The sequence below is a fragment of the Apium graveolens genome, chromosome 6, assembly GCF_009905375.1.
Source record: "Apium graveolens cultivar Ventura chromosome 6, ASM990537v1, whole genome shotgun sequence".
Taxonomy (NCBI): Eukaryota; Viridiplantae; Streptophyta; class Magnoliopsida; order Apiales; family Apiaceae; genus Apium; species Apium graveolens.
The window spans coordinates 270,041,220-270,051,372 of NC_133652.1; the positions used below are offsets into that span (position 1 = coordinate 270,041,220).

At 34.5% G+C, this 10,153-nt stretch overlaps 1 non-coding gene across 1 annotated transcript; it reads right to left on the reverse strand.

The window, feature by feature from the left end:
• Nucleotides 1–9,646: 9,646 nt before the first annotated feature.
• Nucleotides 9,647–9,753, reverse strand: LOC141669323 (small nucleolar RNA R71). Its single transcript, XR_012553610.1, has one exon. It is a non-coding gene; the product is annotated as a small nucleolar RNA R71 (small nucleolar RNA).
• Between the last annotated feature and the right edge of the window lie 400 nt (nucleotides 9,754–10,153).

Consider the following 10,153-nt stretch of genomic DNA (forward strand, 5'->3'; position numbering starts at 1 on the left):
TCTAATTTAACTATGTGAATGTTGTTGCTCCATTAAACCTAAGATATACAAAATATAAATCATTAAGCCTAAGGTGTTGGATTGAGTTAGTTAAATCATGATATTTCTATCTGATTCATTAAACTGAATTTTGTATACAAGTTGCGGTTCATGACACTAGTTGAAATTTACTTATTAGTTGCACTTGCAACTTCTTAAATTTAAATTATTCTTAATGTATGACATATCTTCATTCGTTTAGTTCTTTAACTTATTTTATTTTTTAAATTGTTCCTAAATTGTAGGCTCTAATATGTGTGATCAAATTTATCAAACTGAAGAAATATCCTAAAATTTATACAAATTTCATATTAGTTGGTTACAAATCAGAAATGAATTAAGGATTTCATGTAAAATATAAAAAAACCTAGTGTATCTTGTAAAAGAAAAGAACTATATATAATTTATTATATAAATATGTAAAATCTTAATAGATGGCCTGCTTGTCACTAGTAGAGGTGCTTATAGCATGTATTAAACCCTACTTTAAGTTAACTAAAACTTTCTATTTCTGGCTTGGTGTATCTTTGCAAATCGTGCATGTCTGTGCTTTACTTTGTCAGTTAATCTTGGCCTTTGATCTTTTACTCTTCAAGCTGCTTTTGTAGACTTTTCAAATCATTGATTGATTTGTTTATTGATTGATAATCTTGGATATTTAACTAGTCTGCACTTTGTACTTTGAGTTTTACTTCGAGATCTCTGGTTTGGTATATAGAGAACTCGACATCTCGATAAGTATAATGACTTATCGAGATCTCTTATTACTCTATAATTGTTATGACTTATCGAAGTCTCTGAGTTCTCGAATGTGAAATTGACTTGTTGAGATCTCTGAGTTCTCAAGTATAATCTTGACTAATCGAGATCTCTGAGTTCTCGAGTGCAATCTTGACTTATCGAGATCTCTGAGCCCTCGAATGAACTTGAGTTATCGAGGTCTCCATTTCTTTGCATGTAGAATTAACTTATCGATATCTCTGAATTCTCTAGTGATATTTTGACTTATCGATATCTCAGAGTTCTCTAGTAAAGAAATGACTTGTCTATATCTCCAATCTTCATGTCTTCAATTTGGCTTGTCGATATCTCTGAGACTTCTCTATAAGATTTTCTTGACTTCTCGATAGGTCATTCTGGAGTTCTCGAATGACTTCTCTATAATACTTAATCTGTGACTTGTAGATTTCTTGACTTAGAATATTTTTCCCAAAATAGATTATTCAACTCCAAACTTCTTCACACTTTCTCTGAGGCATGATCTTCATCCAGAGTTTATTCTTAGGCTTGAGACAGTTTACAGAAAAATACTCCAATCTAATCTATTTTCACTTTTACATACTTAAGTGATACAATACAAAATGCAAACTTGGATTATCATACAACTTACTTAGGGTTGTCAATTTGACTTAGTCTTGTTATAGTACAGGCATGTCTTGCACAACAATCTCCCCCAATTTGTGAGAAGATTGCTTATCACAATTTCATGCCTGTTAACAAGACTAACCCCAAGCTACAATGAAAAATTAAACTTTACATACAAATTGACTGAGGTACATCATTTGACATTGAGTGGTTATAGAAGTTTCAACAAGTGTATTAGTTACATGAATTCTTCAAAACTAGGCTCCTTTCTAATGAGATCTTTAAGAGTTACTAACACTTTCATCTCTTCTAAAATTTCAGTTCCTCTCAAAGCTTTCACTAGTTTAAGCCACCCATCTAATGAATAATTGTTTAAGTAACCAGCTCTAAATCTGGAGAATATGCCAACTTTTATGTTCAGAAAATGTCCATCTTTGGAGAGTCTGCTCATCCCTTTTGCTTCAAGCTTATTTGATCTTTTCTCAATTCTTGCAAGTTCTTCAGCATACATCCTATCTCTTTCTTCCTTTTCAGCTTTTCCCCTTGCACATTTCTCATCCCTTTCTATCACCCATACACAAAATACAGCTTTCCAGAACCTTATAATTGTATCCTTATCCTTCATCAAACTGATCACTCTTTTGAATTATGTGGTTGAAAGTGTGTCAATTAGGTTACTGCCAAGTAGAGTGAAAGAACCATCATCATAATAGATTCTGACTTCTGTATATGATACAAACCAAACTCTAACTATTTCTAAATATTCATCATCTGTGAAGCACCAATTTAGTGGCAAAAATTCAGATTGATCATAGCAATTCCATAGAGATCTTTCAGTAACTTATAGTTGCTTTATTTTTCTCCCAACATATTTAAAGTATGTCTTGGTTGGAGGTTTATATGAAGGTAGGGTTGTGATTTTCTTCAAGCTAGTTTGGTTGGTAGTGATTGTGTAATATCTGGGATATACCGTGTAATTATTTTGCTAATAAATAATTATTATATGTGTTTAGTATCTATTCTGTGAATTATTTGTTAAGTGTTAAATGTGTTTGGATGTTTAAAAATAATATTAATTGAGTATTTTAATTTTTATATGTCCAAAATAAAATATAGATAATTGTCATATCTTCCTAATTATTTTTATGTTGATTTATGATTTTATAGGAATTATATGGATTTTATAAAATCTTTTTTCGAATATTTAAAAACTATTTTATACAATCGGGAACCAATCGGCGTCACCCGTTTTTACATTTTTATAACCCGAAACTCTTCCGAGAACTCCTTCCTAACCCAATTGCAATATTCCGAGCATTTTCCATGTTTCGACTTTTTGATCTGGCGTACGGTTTGTTTAGCGCGGGTCCCGGCGCAACATTTTCGATACATTATTTATTTCGGTAAATCGATAAAACTCGTATTTTCGATAAACGGAATCTTTTTATTAAAATATCACAATTTATCACCTCGTAATACGTATAACCAGGCGCTGAGACCAAGACCGCAGTACAAATTGTACTGATTTGGATAATTATCCCGAAAACCGGTACCGTTTGGATCAGTTTTTATAAATAAACGTACCATTTTATATCCGGAATGATCCAACGGGATACTAATTTTCCGTAATTATAAATAGCCTTTACCGTATTTTATTCCGTATCAAAAATCATTTGCAGTCAGTAATTATAAAATTTTCCAGAGAAAAACCCTAATTTCATAAAACCTTCTGAGAATCAAACCACAGTTTCAAGGTGTTAGTGAAATCCGTTTGGAAAGTTGGAGTAACCAAAACGAAGGATTTGGAGTGTACTTTCAGATTCCAGGACTCGTTTTACTGCAGAAATCAAGGTTTAATTTCTATATTTTTAATTATTTTCGAATTATTTTTATGAAAAATATGAATTTCTGTTAGGATGATTGTTTGAATGATTTGATGATTGCATGTTGTAGAGCTTGTTTTCCTGATGATTTTCATATGTCATACGTCTGATTTGGAGTTCAATAACATATTCAAAATTGAGTTTAATCTTCGAATTTTAAAATTAGGGTTTATAACCTGTATGAATGTTTTCAATTTAAATTTGGGTCTTTTTGATTTAGGGGTTATTAGCTGTTGATTTATAGTGGGTTGTGTTTCTTATGAAATTTGCAATCGATTGGTATATAGCTCGGTAACAGAGGATTAGTTAATTGCAGGGAGTTGTGTTTTTAAATTTTCGATGTTTCGCCGGAAACCGACGATGTTCTTGGCCATTTTCCGGCCAGGACAGGGATGATTAATATGTTTTGATTGCACGAATAGATTCCTGGTGTTGTGTAAAATATATCTGGAGCAGATGGTGAGGTGAGGGTGCCGGAATCGTGTTCTCCGGCCACCCCGGTATTTTCCGGCGACTAGAACTGTAAAATTACAGTTTAGTACCTTATCTTTTGGGGACGATGAAGTTTAGTCCCTGAAGTTTCCAGAATTTGCAAGAATAGGATTCTTGTTTCAAAAATATTTAAAAATCATATTTCCTATTTATTTTAATTATAAAAATCCGTTTTTATTTCTGAAAATTCCAAAAAAAATTATTATTTTAATTCCAAAATTATTTTTAATTCAAAAATAAACCTGAATTAATTAGTTAATTAATTTTAGTTAATAATTAATTGATTAATTGGTCAATTAATTCAAAAGTTAATTGATTAATTGATTTAATTAATTATTAATTGATTTTAATTAATTATTTAATTAGATTTAATTATTTAAAAATGATTTAAAAATTCCGAAAAATAGTTTCGAGCTTTAAAATATTATTTTAAATTGTTTTCAAGGCTCGATAATTATTATAAAATTATTTCGAAGCCAGATTTGGCCATCTGAACCCTGTTTATTACTCTGAAATTGATCCAACGACCCGTTTTAATTCCCAAAAATGTTTTAAAAATCATTTTAAATACCCGAAAGCGTGTTTATGACCTGAGACCCCTTTATAAATGATATATCATTGATTATTTGACGTGTTATGTGCTATATGTGACTTGTTGGTTAACTGTCGGTCTATATATTTGATGTTTACTTGTTTATAGCATAACTTTCAATCCGTTAATCGGATTTGGGTGAAACGAAGGATAGATAGAAGTATATGTCAAATAGAATCGTATGAGTTGAATATTGATAGATGCTTATGATATGTGAGCAGAAGAGGCAAGGCGTAGGAAAGGATAACAGATAGTCGAGCAGTAAGACAGTGTGATTGAAAGTGAGTGCAGTATAGCAAGCTAGTACCAGGCAAGTGTTCTGAACTTTCTCGAGATATATTGTAGTTGATTGATAGTCCTTTTTTATACTGCAAGTGCTTTGAAGCACTGAACCCAAAACCCTGATTCCAGTTATTGACCTTAAGCCGTAAACCTTATTCTTTCTAAGTCATTGATTGATGTACACCCAGATACAAACCATAAACATACGATACTACTCCACAAATACATATAAACTAAATTCCAAACACTGAACCAAATTACTTATATATTCAAACCATTGTACCTTATGATTTGAAAGACCAAATCCTTGAAACCCTGAAACATTGATTCCTTTGTTATCCAATTATTGCATTACCTAACATCCAAGTTTTGAAAATGCCAAATTGATCCTTATGAAGATTGAAACCATTTCATTATTGAACATCCAATGTTGTTAATGATCCTGTTTATTGCCTTACATCATTTATTCTATTATTATGCTAGAATTGGATTGTTTTTATAAATTTGTGGACCAGATTCGTGGTCAGACCAGATTAATGGTCAAGTTAGGCCAATGTGTGCCTTGGATCCAGTAGTTAGAGCAGTGTTGTGTGCTTTGCTCGGGGTTAGTGCGTGACTGATCAGCAGCCTAACCTTGGTTTTTAAAATAAAATATAATATCCAATTCTAAATCATAATCCATTATTCACTTGATATCATAACCATTTTCACCTGATGACCATTACTCTCAGTTTTGTCATTATGACTTGCTGAGCTAGTTAGCTCATTTGTGCGATGTTATTTATGTTCTTTTCCAGTTAAGAAGGAACCAGTTGGTACCGAGGATCCCCAGTCCACCGCGAGAGCTAGGGGTTCAGGTTGATCGAGTTAAGCCAGTAGGCATCTTTTGGAATAACTTAAGTTTGTAAAAGTTTGTAATAATATTATTTACTCAGTTTTGAGTTTGAATAGTTGGGATTTGAACGTTTGTAATATAAGTAGGTGTGTTTGGCTTGTGTGCATATTTTAACCTGTTGCGGTTCGTGGTAGTTGGTAAGTAGGGTCACTGCATATTATTATTATTATTATCTTTATTATTGTTATAAGCAGGTTATAAATAAGATGTGTGCGTGTGGACCCCAAACTTCTGACCCGGGTTTGGAGGGCGCCACAGGTTTGGTATTAGAGCTACAGGTTATAAGTCACTAACACAAGCCTAGGTTGAAGGTTAGGATTAGAAGTAAGGAATAGAAAGATAGAACGTCGAGAGGTTGAGTGCTACTGTATAACAGGTATTAGTATGATTAGCATCGTGGTTCGAGATTCTTATATTACGATATAATTTCAGATAGCAGCGATGGCCGACTCTTTTATCCCTGTACCAGCTGATCACTCAGAGCCTTCAGTTGGAGTACCATCTTCAGATCCACGTCCTATTGTTCCACCAGTGTTGACTATTTTACCTCCACCTGTGTTGCAGCCCGTACCACTGCAGGCTATTCCACCCCCAGGCATGAGGCCACCTATTAGAGGACCCCCACCTGTTGATTTAGGCTTTACTGGTCATTCAGTTACAGGAGTACCTTTCCAGTTCTCTTTTTATCTTGTCCCATATCATTAGTTTGAGGCTTGCCTTATGGAGCAGCGATTCCTACAGGGTCAGATTCAGGAGTTATTGCATATCATGCGTACCAAAGAGGTTGGGAGTGGTGAGAGGCGACTTAGAGAGAGGCTCCAGGTGTTTCGTAGAGCAGCTGCTGTGAGGATTGCTGAGGCTACACATGAGGACATCACCCCTGATTTCCTAGTGGAGTAGCCTAAGTGGGTCCTAGAGGAGCTTGAGGAGATTGGAGGTCCAGACATGCCATGAGTCAAAGACCCAGAGATAGAGATGCTGATCGGAGTTGTTATGGTTGTGTAGTATGTACAGTAGTGTGTAGTGTGTATCAGTAGACTTTTGAGTTGTATTTATAGACTAGATATGCTGACTAGTGAGTAGGTTATTGTACCCTTTTGCTTTTACTTCCGAAGCGTTTTTACGTTTGTTCTACCCAAAACTTTTGATCTATATATATCAGTACCTTTATCTTTCCAGCATTGTCATTTACTTTACTGCACTTGTTTTACTCTACCTTATTTATTGCATCAGCTATACCCCTGTGATACCATGTACCCTATTCCCTTAACTTTTATATTCATTAAAGAAGCATGCAATTTACTTAGTTCAACTGTTACAACTGTTTTTTAAAAAAAAGAGATATTTCTGTTTTACAAAACTTTTATTTTATGCAAAGATTTGATTTAAAAGCTAAATAAGTTGTTTGATTCTTTACAGAAAATGCCTCCCAGAAGAAATACCCGCACCACCACCCAGAATGAAGAAACCAACAATAACAACAACAATAACAACCAAGATGATACAAACCAGAATAAGAACCCAGGACCCATAGATCCAGCAATAGCCCAGATTCTCCAAATCTTAGCCCAACAAACAGTTCACCTAGCACAACAACAGCAAAGACAGACCAATCCCCAGGTAACTTTCAAAACTTTTCAGGCAGTAAACCCACCAGAATTTAAGGGTTCCTTAGAGACGATTGAAGCAAATGTTTGGTTAAAGGAAATAGAGAAGTCATTTGCCTTAGTGAAGGTAAAGGAAGAACAGAAGGTTGAGTTTGCAAGCTATTATTTCAAGAATGAGGCCACCTATTGGTGGGAGATGGTAAAGACATTAGAAGGTACAGATGTTATTACTTGGGAGAGGTTTAAGGAATTGTTTTTAGAAAAGTATTTTCCTCAGTTTGTCCAGGATCAGATGGAATTGAAATTTTTAGAATTAAAGCAAGGAAATATGTCAGTGGCAGATTATGAAAGTAAGTTCGAAGAATTGTCAAGTTATGTGCCGTCATATGTGGATACTGACCAGAAAGAAGGCTAAGAGATTCTAGCAAGGTTTGAAGCCATGGATCAGAGGGAAGGTAGTCATTTTTTAGTTGGATACGTATGCAGGAGTGGTACAGAAGGCCATGATCGCAGAGACAGAGAGCGAGATGTCACAGAAGGAGAAAGAAAGCAAGAAAAGGAAATTTGAAGGAAATGAAGGTCAGTCACTGATAGAATATATTTTTATGTATATTTTAGATGATTTTATTCCCATATTAATTATATTTTGCATTGATTTGGATATTTATTTAATAGATTTTAATGATTTATTGTAGGAAATAAAGAATCCTTGACTTGGAAGGATTTGGAGCGAAAAGACCTATTTTGGAGTGAAAATAGAAGAAAATTCGTATTATTTGGCTATACGGCCTGCAAATACTGTTTGGGCCATATCTAGAGATCCAGAAATCCGTTTTTGATCATCTTACAGTCCACGCGAAGCTTGCAAGATTTCCCTTAATTCAGAGATGGGCCCAAAAGCAAAGTCCAACTGGAAGAGCCCGAAAACTGGGGGGTAAAAACAGCTGAGAATTTTATAAATTTCTACTCCATTATGGAATTCTTTTTGTATTATTATTAGAACATTAAAAATACTTTTAATATTAGAAATAGGATCAGATATTATTATTAGAGGATACTTTTAGTTTTGTTATGAGTTTTTATCATGAGTTACAAGAAGACATACGGACGTTTACAAGAAAGCTAGGGTTTATGTCTTTCATCTTCTTCATTGGATTCTTTGTTTAAGCTTGGATCTCAATTTCTTCATTAATATAAAAGTTTAAGGTATTCTTAATCTCTTCTTATTTATTAGCATATATTTTCTATGACTTTCTTTATTGTTCTTGTTGTTTTTATTGCTAATATGAGTGAGTAGTTTTATTCTAGGGTTTAAGGGAAGCCAGGTTTGCACCATGACAATTCTCTGATTTATTAGTAGTTTAATGGGTAAAGAGTGATTCTAATTGATATATTTTATTATTTAATCTATGTAATTGGCCAATATCGTGGATTAATTAAATGCAAATAGGGGTAATAGATCGAGAGATTTTACTCGCTAGAGGCATACATACGATTAGCAGAATTGAGGATTAGTGCGAGAGCATAATTGGATTTCTGAAAGTGTTAATGCTTGAGAGAGATTAACCATTACTTTAATTACTCGACCCAATAAATTGTTATATTTCAGTGAATGTTTTGGTGTAAGCATGGTGAACCTATATTGCCCTAGACTTTAGTTATTTGATTTTAACCACACAAAATTTGCATTATTTAGTTAGCTAAAAATTCACAACACTCGATTTAATCCAGAAACAATTTGTAGTAGTTGAATTAAAATCCTTGAAACAGTCTCCTTGTTGATACGACCCGTACTTGCCTATATCTGCTAACAACAGACACCGTGCACTTGCGGTATTACAATTTTACACATCAAGTTTTTGGCGCCGCTGCCGGGGAGACGCCTAGTTTCTATAGATTTTATTTTGATTATTTTAGATTGTTTCCTTTGTCTCATTGGAGGTTCACTTCCAATTGAGGCATATTTCACTGCCTTTTCTTGTTTTAGTTCTTGATGCCCAGGTCCACAAAAGAAGCAGAAGTAACTCCTCTTAGTCCGGATTTTGGGATTACTTGTCAGCAATACATAGATCGAGTAAGAAAAGAAAGGCAGCAAAATCTCGGTGATTCAAAGATCATAATGGCAGAACTTCCTATTAAATCTTTGAAGAACTATTCACAGCCCTCTCCGAGTGGTGTGCCTACGGGTCTTACTATGCCAACTATTGAAGCAACAAATTTTGAGATCAAATCGGCATTGCTTACTATGATCCAACAGAATCAGTTTGCTGGTCTTCCATCTGAAGACCCTACACTTCATCTGCAAAGGTTTCAACAACTCTGTTCTACCATCAAACATCGAGGTGTCACTGCAGACCAACTTAAAGTCATGTTGTTCGGGCTTTCTCTTCGTGACAAAGCTCAAAAATGGTTGAATGATATCAATGTGACTGAGTGGAATGCAATTGCTCAAGCTTTCTTAACTGAGTTTTTCCCTCCGAACAGAACTGATGATTTGATTGACAAGATGACGGGTTTCAAACAAGAGTATGGAGAGTCTCTAAAAGATGCTTGGGAGAGATTCAAAGATCTTCAACGTGCATGCCCTCATCATGGTCTTGAGAAGTGGTTTCTGATAAAACGCTTCTATAATGGTCCTGATCCTGAAACCAAAGGTACGGTTGATAATGTTGCAGGTGGTGTATTTCTAGATAAAGGAGTCGATGATGCATATACTTTTCTTGCAAATTTGGCTACTCATCACTTCAATAACCCGAGAGCACCTAAGAAGGGCGGTAAACTTGAAGTGAAGGATTATTCTCTCTTATCATCTCAGCTCGCTGCGTTAACTCAGGAGATTCATTCTTTGAAGACCTCACAATCATCTGCTCCTCCTATGAGTATTAATGCATTGTCATCCATGGCTCCTACGAATCATCTTGTTTGTGAAGTGTGTGGAATCCAAGGCCATATGGGTAATGAGTGCTCATACAATTTTCAGAATTCACAAAATTTTCAG